The sequence below is a fragment of the Oreochromis aureus genome, linkage group 7, assembly GCF_013358895.1.
Source record: "Oreochromis aureus strain Israel breed Guangdong linkage group 7, ZZ_aureus, whole genome shotgun sequence".
Classification (NCBI taxonomy): domain Eukaryota; kingdom Metazoa; phylum Chordata; class Actinopteri; order Cichliformes; family Cichlidae; genus Oreochromis; species Oreochromis aureus.
The window spans coordinates 23206384-23225481 of record NC_052948.1 but is presented as its reverse complement, the minus strand read 5'-3'; the positions used below and the strand labels follow the sequence as shown (position 1 = coordinate 23225481).

The 19098-nt window shown below is 40.4% G+C and overlaps 1 protein-coding gene across 5 annotated transcripts in view; it reads left to right on the top strand.

Annotated features, from left to right (window-relative positions):
• Window positions 1–19098, top strand: part of LOC116314030 (alpha-1,3-mannosyl-glycoprotein 4-beta-N-acetylglucosaminyltransferase C-like) — a 74585-nt gene that overhangs the window by 4430 nt on the left and 51057 nt on the right. For 2 of the 5 annotated variants that reach the window (XM_039614405.1, XM_031731916.2), the window contains exons 1-2: window positions 6613–6967; window positions 17781–17875. The gene's annotated coding sequence lies outside the window, so the exon portion shown is untranslated. Of the gene's footprint in view, window positions 1–6612; window positions 6968–17780; window positions 17876–19098 lie in introns of those variants that run through there. The other 3 variants (XM_039614404.1, XM_039614406.1, XM_039614403.1) reach the window with 3 other exon arrangements.

Below are 19098 nucleotides of genomic sequence, written 5' to 3'. Positions count from 1 at the left end.
TACATTCAACAGTAAAACTTTGGAGCCACAAGGGACCATAATTGGAAAGCAGGGTAGGCAGTGCTAGGAAATATGGCTAAGCCCCAATCAAACAGGTATAGAGACTGGTCCCCTGACAACAAACATTTGCTAGGAAAATATATATTCTCTGATGCCAGCCACCTAGTAAGTTAAAAATGGAATTAATCCATTTAGTGGTGGCTGAAGTTCACAAAGATTTTGGGTTGCCAGGGGGGTCGCCCACCAATCACTAGGCCTACGTGACTAGGGCTCTAGCAGCACTGGTTAGCACATTTCATCCATAAACTGTGTGGCTGTAACACACAAAGACCTGCTAATTACAGCTAAGTAACAGATTAATAAAAGACCACAATTTCACTCTGCAAAACTAAAGCAAAAACTTCTTGGGCCACATTGTTTGTCATGTATTTTCTTTGAATGTGCTCCAAAAAGCACCAACAACACAAACCTGGTTAAGAGACTCAATTCAATGATTCATATTAGAAAAGGTGAGGCTTAGCAGGAAGCTATCAGTGCTGGCACATGTTATTCACAAGGGCCAGACCCCCAACTTTAAGACAAAGTCTAAATGGATGAGCTATTAAAAAAAACACCCACTGATCAGTTCTTATGAAAGGCAAAATGCCACGTTTTGTTTTTTTCTCCTTGTTTCTGGCTACTTTTCAGCTCATTTCACAATCAGCTCATAGTTACTGTGTGCTACCCTTCATGTCATGTTTTTTTTTAAATTTAATTTACTTGTTGGAGCTGACTCATATCAGATGTTATTATACACTATATTGCCAAAAGTATTCCCTTATCAGCCTTCACGTGCATTTGAACATGTGACATCCCATTCTTAATCCATAGGTTTTAATATAATGTCGGTCCACCCTCTGCTGCTATAACAGCTCCAGCTCATCTGGGAAGGCTTTCCACAAGGTGATGAGTGTGTTTACGGGAATTTTTGACCATTCTTTCAGAAGCGCATTTGTGAGTTCAGACACTGTTGGATGAGAAGGCCTGGCTCAAAGCCTCCTCTCTAATTTATTCCAAAGGTGTTGTGTTGGGTTGAGGTCAGGACTCTGTTCAGGCCAGTCAAGTTCTTCTACACCAAACTCACTCATCCATGTCTTTATGGAGCCTGCTTTGTGCACTGGTGTGCAGTCATATTAATGGCTTCACTGGGACAAAAAAAATATCGGCCTGGAATTTTTGGTCCCGGTGTCCCATCCTGATTGCACATATACAAACATGAAGTTGAGGAAAACATAAAGTTTGGAGATCTGTAGTGATTGACTCTGCAGAAAGTTGGACATCTCTGTGCTCTATGTGCTGTATGATTTTATACTCACCACTTCATGACTGAGTTGCTGTCATTCCATATTGCTTCCACTTTGTTATAACACCACTAACACTTGGCTGTGGAATATTTAGTAGCGAGTAAATTTCACAGCTGGACTTGCTGCAGATGTGGCATCCTATCATAGTGCCACAGTGGACTTTGCAAAGCTCCTGGGAGCGACCCATTATTGACAAATGTTTGCAGAGGTAGTCTGTGTGCTTGACTTTATACACATGTGGCCATGGAAGTGATTGGAACACCTGAATTCATTTACTTGGATGGATGATTGAATACTTTTGGTAATATTGTGTATAAGAAAATGTTTAAAATAGTTTAGGTTGCAAGACAAATTTATGTTAAAGTAACAAGTTGTTCAGCTTAGAAAACTGAAAGTCAATTTAAAAGTGTTTACATGGATTCTGATCCAGCTCCACTGGGGTCACTTTTCAGTTTTTGCAATCATAATCATCATAATCTCAAATAACTGTGCATTTGGGAAGATCACAGAAACATTCATATTCATCCTTGAATTATATCAAACAGCTACTATAATAAAATATAAGTGTGAAGTAACGATTTCATTACAATACTGGTGCATGTGTAAAAGCAAGTTCTTCTAATTATAACAGTATATGTTTATTTGAACTGCATCATCCAGATAAAATATAACATAAAAAAAAACATATCTGCATGTCTGTGAATGGATCTCAGAATTGTAAATAAAGATGTGAAGGTGCCAATCATGAATTTAGATCTGGACGTCCACTAAGGGAGTCCGTCCACCAAATATCTTCAGGCTAATAAACAAACAAGCAGACAGGGAGGAATAGAAACACCTCTCACATAATCGACAGACACTCCAGCCCCCAATAAGAGCAGGACAGATGTTCCAGCAGTCCTCTTTAATTTTCTGTCATATCAAAGCTGCTGCACTTGACTTAGTCTCGTGCTTACAGCAGTGCTGTAACAGCAGGAATGCTGTGCTCGTGTGTGGTCTGACACGGTGTGATCTGCATGATTTAGGACCCTTACATTTTTAAAACAGCAGCAGCACATTTTCTGATAGTCAAACATGAAAAAACACGGAGCACCTCACGCCTTCAGCACGAGCGCATCGCTGATTCTGCTTTTAATGTGTTTTCCACGCTGAATTAGAGCAAATATCATATAAAGACAGGGCGGCATGGAGAATACACGGGCTCTACATTTAAAGGGGCTTGAAGGCTAATTATAATTGCAAATTGGGAACTTGACTCCTGGCCCTCCTTTGGCAGAGATCCAGTTTGAACTGATCATTAACGGTTGCATCCACTGATATTCCCCAGTCCTCAGACATTCATGGCCATATGTATGTTAAATATTTGTATCATATTAAATGCATCTCTAACTTTGTTATCATTTTAAAAAGAAATCTCTTTATCAGTAGACAGCTTCGACATATAACGATGGATATAAAAGACAGGTGATCACTTTGACGGTATGTGATTTGTATTGTAGAAGAACACGTCTAAAGCCAAAGCTAAAACCTGTTACTAATGGCAACACTTGAAGACGGAACGAAAAGTTGGACTTTAAAGACAGCGGGGTAAAGGTACAAAGGAGATAACAGCGTTCATGGTGTCGCAGCAGTTGTACATAAAGAAGTGACAGAAATAATGAGAGCATAAGAAGTTCAAACCATTTCCAAGTTTTTCAGCTCCACGTAGCAGACTAGTTACTTTATGAACTCAGATGCTGCTGGACAGTCAAAAGTATAGAGTCTGTTAACCGTCTCAGTGGAGAAGGAAAACTTTTGAGAAAATAGTGACAAAGATGTTCAGCCACACCCAGGTGTTGTCTTTAAAGTGCATTTATGCTTATTCTGTCAGAAGACACAACTTAGTGCCTTCACAAAGTAGCTTAGCTATCTAACAGTTAACAGAAATGAGAGATAATTATATCACTGTGTGTTCAGAAGATAACAGGACTTCATCGTTCGTCATCATTTGCCTTTTATGGTTTGGCTGGATTAGAATAGGGGACCTAAAATCTCTTCAGCTGTTTCATAGAAGAATGCTGCATAAAAGACGACATTACTGACACTCAAAGATTAGTTTGTAGGCTCTCATTCTGAAGTCTTCACTGGAGCATACTGACTGACACATTTGGTTTTTGAAGAGCCGCAAGGTAGCATATTAGAAGGAAGTGCTAAATAATCAGCTTAAATGCAAGACTGCATTTAAGCTGATTGCAAGACAGCGACCATAGTCAGGTAACCAGGTTAGCACCCACCTGTCGCTCAAAAACCCATGTCCCAATAATGTCCTTTGGAACTTCAAGTCAGGGGTTCAACTCCCAACCAGAGCATCTGTATTCAGTAAGGGTCCCCCAGCTAGACCCACCCCATGCTAACCTTGGAGATGAGCGAGAAGAGATAACTGAAGCCATACTGGCTTGGAAGTCACCCAGATTAACAAGGTCCACATCAGGTGTTGAGGAACCAGCAACACTGATAAAAACTGGGCTACTGGAACAAGAAAGCATAAGTGGGCAAGGGATGAGAACAGGGCTCTGCTGGATTGCTACTATGCAAGTAAACCCAGTGGAAGGGGTTACTTGAAGATCAGAACACTCGGTGCAGTGACCGCCAAGCTGGGTGATTGGCTCCAGCACATCCCAGGAGCAACATCCGAGATCTCTGTCCAGAAGAGCGCAGTCCTAAGAACTGCTAAGATACATATACATATGTGTGTGCGTGTGTTCCTCCGGATGCACAACGTATGTCCACATAATGTATTTTTAATAATTTGGTGTGTTTTAATGGCTGGCCAGTAGGGGTGCAACGGATCAAAAATTTCACGGTTCGGATCGGATCACAGTTTTTAAGTCACGGATCGGATAAATTTTCGGATCAGCAAAATAGAAAAAAAAGACAAAAATTCTACTACGCCATTTATTTATTTAAGTATTTTTGCCTATTAAAAACATTCAACTGAAGACTCATTCCACGCACTTACATAAAAACAAATTAAGGTGCAATATGGACATTATGGACCATGCTGGGCAGCCTCTGCATCCTCTGCACACGGCCATAAACAACCAGAGGAGTCTGTTCAGTGACAGGTTGCTTCTCCCAAAGTCAAGGACCAGCAGACTTAAAAGTCCTTTGTCCCACAAACTGTTTAACTCCTCGCTGAGGGGAAACGGGACAGAGGAGGGGAACAAGTAGCTGTAGTGCCTTTTCACTGTGCAATAGTTTTTGTTAATATCCAGCGGTGTAATAGACTTACAATACTTAAAATGTGGCGTTCCCTTGTATTCTTATTCCTATTTATTCTATTTATCCCTTTTGTATTCTCTGTATTTATAAATGTATATATGGTATATTTCTGCTCACATTCTGCAACTTCTGTCGGTGCTGTGCTACTGGAAACTGAATTTCAGTTTGAACCCACCCGAGGATAAATAAAGTTTCATCTAATCTAATGTAATCTATAGGACAGTGCAGGGCTTTGTAGCTACCACTCCGCTGTGATATAACGAGGGGTCACGGTCACGTGGCTTTCCGTTGCCCTGGAGCTCCACCCATTTGTAGTTAGAGCAACAGAAGATGCCTGGGACAGTTCAGCCATAACTTTAAACTTCTCCTGCTCATACATGCTTGGAACGATCTTGTCACTGAAGTGGACGCGCAACGAGATATCATAGCGTGGCTCAAGCACGTTCATCACAGTTTAAACCTTGTTTTGCACAACAGACGACGGCCTCCCGTCTGCAGCTAAACACCCCATTAGCTTTTAGCTTTAGCCCGGTCGGACTGAGCAGCAAAGGGCTGCTTAAATGCCGCAAACTCCTCTGCTCCGCTACTTGGACCGCTAGCGCTGACCATAACTACCGCTTGACAGACCCACCGCGCACCATACGCATACTTTTTTTCTTTTTCGAATCTTCGGATCACGTGCGCACCGAACCGTGGAGAGGGATCGGTTCGGATTTCGGATCAACCGTGATCCGTTGCACCCCTACTGGCCAGGGGTTATTGTTGTGGTTGCAAAAACACTTCCCATCATACAGACCTCTATTAGAATATGCCCCAAGGTTTCATTAGGTTTATTTTATAACCTATGGTCATTTCAATAAGGAGAGATCATTAGAAAGAATGAACATTATTTATTGAAAATATGAACAGAATATAGATAGGCGTTTGGCAGTTAGACTCCGATGGCCTGTCTTGGCGGATCGGCGCTTGAGTGATGAGTGGTGGACATGAGGAGAAGGTCGGTTGCACAAAGGCGTCTGCAAAGGAGAACGACAGATGTGCAGTGAGATTTAAATTACGCAGCATGAATCCTGATCGGCCTGGAGAATGCCGGGAGAAGGTGGTCTGACCAGACCAGTGACAACACAAACAGCTTGACAGCGTGGGAAAGTGAGAGTGAAAAAGCTTAGATTTAGCCGGCAGCACCTAGGAGTGGACAGATGTGAGACCATCAATTTTCCTTATTGAACGCATAAGTTTCATTATGAGAGTCTGAAAAGAGGATTACTCAGGTTAAGCACACTAGCTCATAATTTGTCAGTCACAAAGTATGAGCCAATGAATGAGCGCCATTCCTCTCAAAATCCATTTCACTTTGCAGGTCAGGGCCGGTTTCAAAACACCAAGCTGGTGATGCTGAAAATGCTGAGCTTGGGGTTTCAAAATGCAACGTCGTAAGCCACGAGCCTCTGTATACCAGCTATGTTTGACATAAAGTGAACAAAGCACACTGTGACTACATCTATTTATGCTGTAAAGTTGGACATTTTGACATTGGAGTGGTTTGTTTCAAATAGCCTTTGGAACTGGCCTCAAGTGGCCATTAGAGGAACTGCAGTTTGCAACACTTGGAAGCTGGCTTTAATAGCCTTAGAGGTTGCTGCTTGGAAGCAGACTTTTGGATGTTTTGCAGTGTGTCTGGAGATCTCCGGGACCAGAAATGTCTTTTATGCATTTTTATAATGCTAATAGTGTTAGTAATAATAATTTTGCTTGAAATAAAAAATAAAAGTGCCTACACAAAGCGACTTGGCATAGCCTTCCAGCTATGCAAAGTCACTACATAAGCCCCAGGGCTCACAACTCCCTGAGGCAGGCACAAAGGCGATGGTGGTTTTATGCCATGCTTACCCACTTAGAATAAATAAAGCGGCTGAAGTGACTTGCTTTGAGTTTGTGTAACTATAGGTGTAACATGTTGCCTCTTTAAGGCAGAAAATCTAGAGAGAGAGAGAGAGAGAGATAGTGCAGGGTGGGGGCTGGAGAGAAGAGGAGAGAAAAGTGGGAGCCAATAAGAGGCAGTGGGAGCAGACACAGTGTTTGTGACACCTTGTGGTGGAGCGTGAGGGGGTGGCAGAGTTTGAGAGAGAGAGAGAGAAAGGAGGGGGGCACCACTGGATAGAGAAAGAGAGAGAGAGAGAGAGAGGGAGAGATCAAAGCGAAAGAAGAGACAGAGGAGGAGAAACGAGGATGAGAGATAGCAGCACTGCAGCGAGAGCGAGCGAGCGAGAGCCCTTCCTGCCTTTGCAACGAGTGTTTACTCCACTTTTCCTGAGAGCCGGTTATCTCCCCTCTGTGTGAGTCATGGAAGTGATTTACTGTAGGTGAGTGGAACGGCGCGGCAGCAGAAATACACAGATCTGTGTGTGTGTGTGTGCATGTGTGTGTGGACCGTGGGGAGGTAAGCGCTCCGTATCTCCCTGGATGTTATTTTCACAGTTTGGTCCCTTCATCCTCTTTTTCTTTCCCTTCTCCTCGTGAGAAGCCGTACAGACAACTTCTGCGGAGTTTGGGTCTTGTTCAAACAGCCGCTTCTCCTCCTTTCCCCACATTTGTCCTCTCAGGCGTAGGATACTTTGTGCTCGTGCAGGCTGTACACACTGTGTAAAGTGTGAAAGGCACGCTGCAGTCTCTCTCTGACAGTCTGAGCAGCATTTAGTGCTTCTGTATTGACAGTCGGACTCAACGGGGCTGAGGGTTGGAAGAGGATGAGAGGGAGATGACTCAAATCTCTGCTTGAGGGACCTGGAGGGTAGCAGCATCAGCGATGATGATGTCGATCTGTAGAAGAGCAGGGATGGAGACACAGAGAGAGAGGGAAAAAAGAGATAATCTTGCACAAATAAGCCTTGGCTGCTTGTCAGATTTTTACACAGTATTTTTATGTCTGTGACAAAGCTGATGCCAAATGTGTGCATGTAGATCCTGTGTGATGGCTCCACAGCTGGATCTTCTCCCTCAGCATCTCTCTATGTCCCCACTAACTGAGGTGTGCAGCCTGTGGTTGTCTGTGTGTGTGTGTGGAAGGCAGGTGATCAGAGATTTGTGGCTCAGACATCCTGAGTGACAGCTGAGCTCTATCACAGCTTTCATCATGACTCAAGCTGGTAAACTGTAGCTCAGCTTGTGACACAACCCCCGCACCCCCCACCGTCATGAGGGAATAACCTGCCTTCATCTCATGGCTGGATTAGAGTGATTTACTGTCGCTCCCCGTTAGCCTGGATGTGTTTGTGTGGGGTCTGACCTATAATGGCACCTAATGGCCTCATATGTTATTTCCAAAAGGACATTGTCAAATGGTAAACACTGTTGTCAGCCACATCCAGCTGGACTGACAACAGTTGTTATTAATGTTAGCTCTTGTTCTGACCCCTGTGAAAACTACTACTGGCAGAGGTGCTGGACAAGAATTAATAGACCCTTTAAAATTAGAAATTACATTTAGTGCAGACTGGATTTCACATCAGCCAGGATTTCCTTCACTCTTGCTAAAGGACAACTCCAGAGGATATTTTTATCTTTTCTGGCTGGCCCACAAAGTAGTCCTCAACACAACTCTTGATTGAATGTACAAAATATTAGGGTCACTGCCCTCGCATTGATCTTCAGGCCCTCTCTCCACATCCCTGTTTTCTTGCAGCTTAAAAATCCTTTTTCATTGATTCGTCTCCTCCTTTCTACCTGCACTCCCTCTGTTGTGATTCATATAGATTTAATACAGGGGATCAATGAAGGAAATGGCTGGATTGACCTCATCTGTGTTGTTTGTGGAAAGACAAAGAGCTTCTGACACCTTTTTAGATTCAGTTTGTTACCCTGTGAGAACTGCCCGGGACTTTTAAACAAACACAGTCACCTTCTTTTAAATTCGAGACATCATATGAAAGATTCAGGGGTGCAGACAGGTGAAATAGCTCACGCTCATGGATCGATGAACAGGCAGGGAAAAAAAGTGTAAATGAGAGAAGCAACAGAGCTAATAAACACGAATAGCAAGTTGTACCACGTTTGGTATTACTTACAAATGAGTGTCAGTCTGCTACCATCATATCGAGCGAGCAGAGCTAAATTGGGCAAATAAAGTTTTTGAAGCATGCACCGAATTTCTTGAAAGCAAAACAGTTTTTTTGTTTGTTTGTTTTTTACAGTACAGTCCTTTCATGTTCACTCACATCACTCACTGCACTTTGAGAAATAGGAGTACATTAAAAGTGCACTGCTGCCCTTAAAAGTGCAGTTTAAACAGTAAATGGACAAGTACTTATATAACACTTTTCTACTCTAACTGAGCACTCACAGCACTTTTTACTACAAGCCTCCTTCACCCAATCACGAAAGCATTTTTTTCTCTATATTCAAGCACCTTCTCTAATATTCACACCCCAATAGATGAATTGCAACCTAGGGATATGCTGACATGCAGACTGTAGCTGGGCATCAAATCGTCAACCGACTGGTAGACAACTGGTCGCTCTACCTCCTGAGCCATAGCCGCCCAGTCAACACCGAAGTAGCCTGCAGGGTTAATTAGTAGTATCCAAAGTGATTAGGCGTACAGTCTCAAGGGTAAAAAAACACAAACAAAGGTATACATGTTCCCAGGCAATACTAGGTGCATCATTGCACACTTTCATTTAGGTTTTATGATTAAATATAAAGTTTGGTAAAATATTAATGTTGCTCTTAGATTTTAAGATTTTTACATTTTACCATACAATAGTAGAGAAAAAACTCAAATGAGGTGACCCCATATGAGCAAGCACTTGGCAACAGTGGGAAGGAAAAACTCCCTTTTAACAGGAAGAAAAAACTAGACAATTTTCACTTGTTTCATTGGCAGATTTTTTCACTTATTTCAAGCTAAAATATCTTGTATTAAGTAAAAAAATCTGCCAATGAAACAAGTGAAAATTGTCTAGTTTTTTTTCTAGTTTTAAGATTTACTGTCTTGAAACAAGTTCCTTTAGCTTACTGAAATGTTGCCCTTAAGCTGATTCTGTCTTATTTTAAGTGTAATGAGATGATTTTGACTAGAAATAAGACAAATACTCTTGGTAAGATTTTGAGTTTTTGCAGTGCTGTGATGTGCAGCTGGGCTGATGAGAGGGAGACGGGACAAAAGACAAGCTGTGGAAGTGAGCCAGAGATTAAATATTAACTAATTACTAAATGCAAAGTAGTAAGTTAAATAAAAAGCATTTGATTCAAGTCTCATATTGTGTTTCTCTTCTATATTGGTGGCAGACTGTTAGCACTGTTGCCTCACAGCATGAAGGTTCTAGTTTCAGTGGGATCATTTCCCCCTAGAGCTGTTTGGTTTTCTCCAGTATAAAATAACAACTGAGAACAATGAATTGAGGTGAGGTTGGTAAGAGTAGAAATATGCTATATGAACTGCAGTGCATTTCTGAGTCTATGAATTTATAATTATAAAAATATGTACAGTTGATTATTACCCCGGTATGCAGTATTTTACTTTTTGGTAAAAGATGCATTTTTGTACTCTTACATTAAAATTTAAAAAAGTCCTTCAAAGCTGTTCTCTGTGGGGCCAAAGATGTTTTCTGTCAATTATCTTATAGGATAGCACCCCAATGACAAGCTTTTGTACCTCTAATAGGACAATAAAAGAGCATTCTTAACACTCTCGTGACGCAACTTGTCTTCTGGTTACAAAATATGAAATGTCCACTCGAGTTGTTTTATGTCTATGAATGTTCCTCAGTGCATTTTAAAATCTCAGTTGTCACGCTGCACCTCTGTCTTTGAGAAATATTGTTCTTAATGTACATTAGTAAGAAAGCAGAAGTCTGATGGGAGCAATTAGACTTTTGTCAGTTCATAATAAATATTCACTTTCTTTGTCACTGAAACACAGTTCAGTGTTTATGCTTGCTCAAGAGCAGCACTAGGCGAGCCTTGCTGGTTGAAAAGTTTCACATTTGTTACCGACAGGAGGTGCTGGGTGTGGTAACACTTGTGCTGTAAGCACACGCAGCTAAAATGTCTTGGTGCTACATCACTGCAGCTGGTGTGAGAGTGGAAGTCCGCAAAAAACAAAGAAAATCTTGGTTGACTGAAATTGTAGCTTCTCTTCGATTGATTTATGTTGGATGGATTTGTGGTTGTCATTAGATTAATTAAATCTCCTTCAATACACTGAGTGCACACTCAAGGCTTATTGGCCAAAATTAATTAGAAATAAAAGTAAAAAGCTAGCATTTTAAGTGATATTACACCTTGTTATGATTACAGATTTGTACACCTGCATATACACTGCTTAGTCAAATCCAGGTGGGTTTTTTTGTAATGTAATGTATTACATTACATTATTATGCTGAAGAAAAACAAGCCTTTCTGAGTAATAAATCCCACACATGATATAATTCTTTATATATTTGATGAAAGAGGAGGCTTCTCTTATAGCATGGGCTGCGTGTTGCTGCTGCTGGCAGGTGCTGGGAAGCTGCTACAAACCTATAAATAAATCACACATATTGAAATATGTCAATTCTGCTGTGTTTACACTCAAAGCCTCGAGTGGTAAATGCAAGATGTGGTGAAACATCCGTACACAGACAAGTTAGCTTTCTGATTTTAGAAGTTATGGCATGTGGCTTGCTGAGTTTGCGATATATAAAATGAGTTTCAACTCGACTTTTTCTTTTTAATGGGGTCCGTCAGTTTGGAGATAAGGAAACTTTCTGCAAATTTAGGTTAGACTTGCAATGTTCATTAGGTTATCATGGACTGAGGAAGAAGGACCCAAATACACACCAAAACAAGTAAAACTGTGAAAACTGACTGTAAAAAGTCCATGAGGTACAAAAATCCAAATAGTCCCCCCCCAAAAATAACTGGTGCTCTAAAAAAGAACTCAAAGACAGGCTGGACTAATAGGGAATGAGCTGGGAAACTAAACACACCTAAACCACACCTAAGGTAACAAGACACAGTTGAACTACAAAAATTAATCCAATGACATGACAGAGAAGGTAAAACTAAGTACTAAGCAGCAAGTGACTACCACAATAAAACAGGAAACCCAAACATGAAAACTGAGACAGAGACCTAATTAAGACACAGGGAACACAGGGTAGCAGGATAAACTGAAATACTGAATTATAAAATATTAACAAAACTAACCATGACCAGATCCCACATAGGTAAACTATAACAAAGATGAAAATAAACATAAAGAAACTGACCTGGAACCTTTTGGAATACAAAATATGAATCTCTAAATATCACAAATGCATATACAAAAACTCAAATTCAGGCATGAAACCTCAGGGTCCATGACGTAGGTTTGGTGTGTTCAAAGCTGTCACAATTGAGGGTGCTTACAGTTTCTTTTTCCTGCATTCCAAAATTAATGTATTGGTCTTAGTCGGCTATTGCAGTTTCCATTATGTCCTTTTTAAACACATTGTCAGACCAATAAGGATGTGCCTGAACAAGAGCATGTAGTTCTTTAACATAAAAAAAATCAATAAAATAAAAAAACAACCAACAGTTTTGCTTGCTTTTAATCTCTGGGTCACTTCTTTTGTCCTGTCTCTCTCTCCTAACACCCAACCAATTTATTTTTGTTAAAAGGGAGTTTTCTCTTCCCACTATCGCCAAGTGCTTGCTTATCGGGGGCCATCTGATTGTTGGGGTTTTCTCCATTTATTGGGTCTTTACCTTACAACATAAAACACCTTGAGGCAATTGTTGTTTTCATTTGGCACTAAAAAATTTAATCAAATTGGATTGAATTGAACTGAATTCTGCAAAAACAGAGTAGCTGAACATAAGCATATTTTGAGTAGACAAAATCTGAAATTCAGTACATATTCAATTTTTTGATAGTTAACCTCCAATCAAATATCAGTATTCACTTCTGAATCATTAAATGAATCATTTAATATCAGTAATTTTGTGTTGTAGCTGCAAAATTATGATGCACAAAACAAAATGCAGTACACAAACAACAAGGCTCAAACAGAACAGATATGTGAACAAAAGAAAAAAAAAAGTGTCAAAAAGAACCTCATAACTAGAAAAAAATAATAACAAAACAATTTCACAATAGAACAATAGAGAGTGTGTTTTGATGTGTCTTGGCCTTGAGTCGTCGCGCTCCTTTTCAGCTTTCTCTTCAACAAAATAAAGTGTGAAAAATATGGAAGGTGGGTGGACAGCCTACTTTTAAGCAAGCGAGCGAAGTCTACATGGCCATCTGCTCGCACCAGAATTTTCTTTTAATCAAGGCTGCAGCCCCACAAGAAGCAGACTCCCTCTCACTCCCACAATTTAGCATCTTGTATTAAGTGGGAACAGAACACTCAGCATAACATGATAGCTACATCAAATCCAAGTTGAAATCCAAGAGTGGCTTTGGTGCCATAAACAGATGCTCCATTTGACAAATTAGTCAGAGATTTGCTGTTGGACGCTCGATGCTGATGCTTTTCCTGAGCAGCTTCCTTTTTTATTTTTAGATTCTTTTTCTAACTTTGTCACAAACACACTTTATGTTAGAGTTTTACTGAAATTCATTAAAAATGTGAATCGGATTCTTCGGATACACATTAAAGTGGAATATAATGCATTTAAACCACAAGTATCTATGAATACACACTCAGAAGACAAAGTAAATTATTGTAGTTTCCCAACCACTGTGCCACAGCACATAGGTGTGCTGTGAGAAATGATCAGGTGTGCCATGGAAGATTATCTGGTTCCACCTGATTAGTAACCGAAACGATCGGCGTAACGGGCAGAACAATTACATTCTCTTCCACTAGAGGGCAGTACAACTACCTGCTCTAATTAAATGGGTTGCCAACTGGCAGTAAAACAGAAGAAGACTAAGAAATTACATAATAGTCATGCTGTAAGATGACACAGCCCGTAATACCGATAGATAAATATTTGAAAATAAAAAGTAGTCAATCTGACCTGGGTCCTGGAGAAAATTCCAACCCAGATGAAGGGCCTAGTATGCATAGTGGTCAGAAGAATGCAAAAAATGGGATATTGGGGACAACCTGAGCCAATTCTGCTATACCTGGTGCGTGGGGAAAAATTCAATCAATATGCTTTTTGTGACATTTTTGTTTGGTGGTGTGTGCCATGGCTCCAAAAGGTTGGGAAACACTGCTTTATTGTACATTTGGTGGTACAATAGCTTGTTACAGCAGCAGTACCCTCGTATGGATCGTCTTATTGTGGTAGGACCATTGTACCCTTAACAGAGAGTATTTGTTTGTACCTTTGTGGTTTGTCCTTTACAGACACCAGTCTTCAACTTCTAGTGGCAGTTTTCTATGTTTATGTAAAGGTACAAAAACTGACATTTAAAAAAAATGTATTCGTTCATACACATTGGTTTTCTAGCCTTACTAGCACCTATAGCACATTTGTATAGATCGTACCTGTAAGACAAAGTAAGTCTCATTTCATATGAGGTTTCTAAAACATAATACTATATTACATTTAAGGTTATCAAATGCCCTATTTTATTAATATTTAACTAAGATCAAGATTAAAGAAAAAAAAGTTTTATATTATGATGTACGCCTAGGGCTGTTCGATATAACGATATATATCGGATGACGATATAAAAACGTCTATCGTTTCATTTTACGCTATCGTTTGTTTCGTGGTGTCGCAAAATAAACTGTTTACGGCAATATTTGTTCATTATTTTGATGGTCACTGTAGTGGCTATATTAATTTCCTAAAGTTCTCTCTTTCTCTTATATTTAATATAACCACACTACAGACGGACAAGCGCTTGTTTTTATGCCTTGTCGTTAGCAACAACGACTAGTGATGCGCGAATCATGAACGAATCGTTCAATACTCGAGAATCACTTTACTGACTCGTGAATGATGATTCACAAGCGCAACTGACTCACTGACTCATCCCTGTTGCTGTTAGCAAACTAATTTCATTAGTAGAAATATATCTAGCTTATAATTCAAATTGTGAAGAAAAACACAACATCCAGTATCTTAACAAAAACATTTCTGCTCTGAACTGGAAGAAAAAACCCTGAGTAGAACCTCACATCAAGACAATAGCTCCTCGGTTCACAGTAGCATCGCTCTGCTAACATGCTAACAGCACATTTGAGCTACTCACCCCCTCCCTTCCTGCGCTGAATCGTATGGGAAGCAAATCACTCATGACTCACTAACCCCCTCCCTCCTGTGCTGAATCGTAGCGTAAGCAAATCACTCAGGACTCACTAACCCCTCCCTCCTCTGCTGAATCATAGAGCGAGCGAATCACTCATGACTCACTAACCCCTCCCTCCTGTGCTGAATCATAGAGCGAACGAATCACTCACTCACTCACCCCTCCCTCCTGTGCTGAATCGTAGCGTAAGCAAATCACTCAGGACTCACTAACCCCCCTCCCTCCTGTGCTGAATCATAGAGCGAGCGAATCACTCATGACTCGCTCACCCCTCCCTCCTGTGCTGAATCATAGAGCGAGCGAATCACTCATGACTCGCTAACCCCTCCCTCCTGTGCTGAATCATAGAGCGAACGAATCACTCACTCACTCACCCCCCCCCTCCTGGCTCGCAGCTACTTCTTCTTCTTCTTGGTTGGCAACCAATGTTATATAAGACTACCGTCCCCTGGCTCACAGCTCAGTGGACATTTAGATGAGAAAATATATATTTGACACATGTAAGGAAAATACTAATAAAATAAAAATAAACAAAAGAAATGTTCCTTTAGAAATTCTTTTGCTCTTTTTTGCTATATAAAATAGTTGTTTTCTTTAAGAATCACTCATCTTAGCAGTAGGATTTACATTAAAAGAGAAACAAATTAAGTTTGAGTGAAAATGTACATTTTTTGCACTCTCTGGTCAACTGACTCAGTGACTCAAATGACTCAAAAAACCCGATTCACTTTGGTGAGTGACTCATTAAAACTCGATTCAGTAAAAAGAATCAAATTTACCATCACTAACAACGACGGTAAAACCACCTCGTGTCCGCTTGTTTATTTTCCACATAAACCTTTCACAATAAAGCTCAAGATCCTGTTGAGACTTTTCAAAATAAACTGAATCACGTGAAAGATGCAGAGTATTTACGGATGAGAAGCAAAAAAGAGCCGTCAGATGCTAAAAAATAAACCTTAGACTCAAACGTTAGAACAGGCTTTTCCCCGCAGCACGCTGTGTAATAAATACTCACAAAGAAAACGGCGGGCGTTACAACCTATGTCTAAAAATGTATCGTTTCATGCATCAGTTAAAACACTCGACTCCAGGTACGCGACGCCCAGCTGGAAACACTTCACGCAAGTCGAGCTGCCCGACATTCACAGAATTTACAGAAAATGTTACATTTTTGTGATTTTTATCGTTATCGGACGATAGATGTCTTAATATCGGGATATGAGATTTTGGTCATATCGCACAGCCCTATGTACGCCCACTTCAGAGTTACACCTTGCTAGTACCATGTCGGACCCCCTTTTCGCCTAATTGTCCTGAAGGTAAGAGATAAGCTTAAAATCTCACGTTTTTAGCTCGTTTTTGTAAACACAAAGACAGCATGGAGACAGCTAAATCTTTTCCTTCCCATTACAGATAACCTGAGAAGGGTAAACCTATGTGTGTTAGTTTGTTTTGTATAAAATATGATTATAAATTCAGTCAAACATTAACAGATAACACAATAAACAGGTTAGGATAACCCTTTAATGGCCAGCACCCCTGTGGGTACACAGTACCGTACTTGTATTGTTTAATTCAATTCAATTCAATTGTGCCAAATCACAACAACAGTCGCCTCAAGGCGCTTTATATTGTAAGGTAGACCCTACAATAATACATACAATAAAGCCAACAATCATATGACCCCCTATGAGCAAGCACTTTGGCGACAGTGGGAAGGAAAAACTCCCTTTTAACAGGAAGAAACCTCCAGCAGAACCAGGCTCAGGGAGGGGCGGCCATCTGCTGCGACCGCTTGGCTTCTTAAGTGTTACGTAATGAAACACTCACCAGACCCTTTATATCTATCTAGAACAGGAACAAGGTGCTATAAACATTCCTCACATATTTTGGCTCATAATGACATGATAGCATCACACAGCTGAGGATTTGTTGGCTACACATCCATGATAAGAACCATACATACATCACATCCCATAGGTGCTCTACTGAATTGAGTTCTGGTTACTGCAAAGATAATCTGAGTAGAAAGAACACAATGTCATGTTCAAGAGGATAATTTGAGCTTTGTGACAAGCTGTGTTATTCTGCTGGAAGCAGCCTTTGGAAGATAGTACACTGTAGTCAAAAAGAGATGGACATGGTCAGCAACAATACCCAGTTATTGTTGTGTCTGTCTGAATTTTAGCTGCAGTTCCCTGATGTTAGCTAACACAGTGGCACCTGGTGTGGTCTTCGGCTGCTGTAGCCTATCAGCTTCAAGATTCGACTTCAAGGTTCAAGGTTTACATTCAGAGCTCTTCTGCATTCCTTGGTTGCAACAAGTGGTTATTTGAATTACTCTTGCCTTCGAACAACTCTGGCCAAGCTTCTTTGACCTCTGACAATAACAAGGGATTTTCAGCTAGTGCCAGCCAGTGGATATTTTTTCTCAGTTGTGTGGGAAATCCCAGCAGATAAGGAGTGTTTGAAATACTCAGACCAACCCGTCTGGTACCAACAGTCATGCTGCATTCAAAGTCACTTAAATCTCCTTTCTTCCACATTCTAATTCTTGGTTTGAACTTCAGCAAAATGTCTTGATCATGTCAACATGCCTGAATGCATTGAATTGCTGCAATGTAATTGGCTGATTAGATATGAGCGGTTGAACAGGTGTACCTAAAATGTCTGCAGTTACAGAGATGGTCAATAATGAGAGTGTTCTGTCTGAACACATACGCAATGTTTTGGGAAAAAAACATGTTCGTCAGAGAAAATGCTGTTTGTGAAAGTCTAATGCTCAAGTCTGACTGAACATGCAGTCCTTAGTCTCTAATGGACAGACACTTCATTAGAGTGTGCGTGGGTGAAAGAGCATTATAGTCTTTTAAATGATAAAAATAAAATGTGTCACTTTATATTTGTTTCTTTTCTGCTCTGTTTCTTTTTCCTTTCAGGTTGTCTTATTGTTGTGATTAAATCTGCCCCATGCCAGCCCAGAGAGCGAACACAGGGGACAAGCAGCACACAACCTGACCACATCAGCAGGCAGGTACTGGTTTTGTATTCTAATTCTTGAGGTTTCTTTTTAAAAGTGCTTCAGGGTTCAGTATGTGAATGATTTTTTTACACAATGTTGTCAAGTTTGTTGTAATCACACGTTTTAATTGTTCCCACAAATTTGACTCTCGTCATCAGGACAGCACAGGCACTGCTAATCATTCTGTGTCATCATTTCTTCGAATGTGATAATTCGCAGCTGTAATTGTATGCAAAATCTGTGAATACTGTTTGTTCTGGAATTGGGCGGTGAATCAGAAGTCTAAAGAAAACAAGCAGAATATCACTTTGATTTTTACAAACCCTTGAATGCTTATCAGTTCTGACCTACCTGAGGCAAAAGGAGATGTTTTGAGAACTCAGATCCTGTGACAACATTTTTCTGTTCCTGTGCCCTGTTGCCTTATTTAACTCCACTTAAAATTTTGCCAATGACAAAGACTTTCTTTATTATAATAACTAAAAAAGATGCATATGGTTGATGCTGCTCTTGCAAGCCACTTTGCAACCCACCTTCACCAGCACCTCTATTTCATGTTATTTCTGACTTGATCAGTGCCATTTCCAGTTGACTGTGAAGGCTGCTCTGTTCTTCGCGCCTGCTCTCCCTCCTTTTTATACTTTCCAGGTAAAGCTTGCAGAATGACAGGGAATTCCTAGAACAGAGCTATACCAAATATAACGGCAGATGAAATAATAGTCCAATTTTCTCAAAATGACTGCAAATTTAACAGTTAAACAGGCTCTACTGGTTCTGTAAATGTGGGTTAAAGGTTCATCGAAATTGATGCGTCTGAATCTAAATAGCATGTGTTCAACTTCCAAGCTATATTTCTCAGCAACACCAAACAAAACTACTGCCCTATATGATAAACACCCACAGCTGTTTGTGTCCAGTAAAAGGAAGACTTTTGACATGCTTAAAGATTATTGGTGCTGATCGGGTGTATGCAGTTGCTTCAGGGTGCGACCTTAATCTTTGCCTTTCCTGGAAGGAAAGTATATAGGAGATTTATGCTGCACTTATAATCTAACTTATATATCTAAATAAAGCTCATTTTCTTTCGTGGTGAGAGTTGGACGAAATGATTGACAATAAACATGAAGCTGCAATCAGCTTAGCTTAGTATAAAAACTTGAGATTGAGGAACAGATAACCCGCTGTAAGCTTTGAGGCTTTATTTTCCCCAAAACTATTTTTTTTTTTTTTTGGTT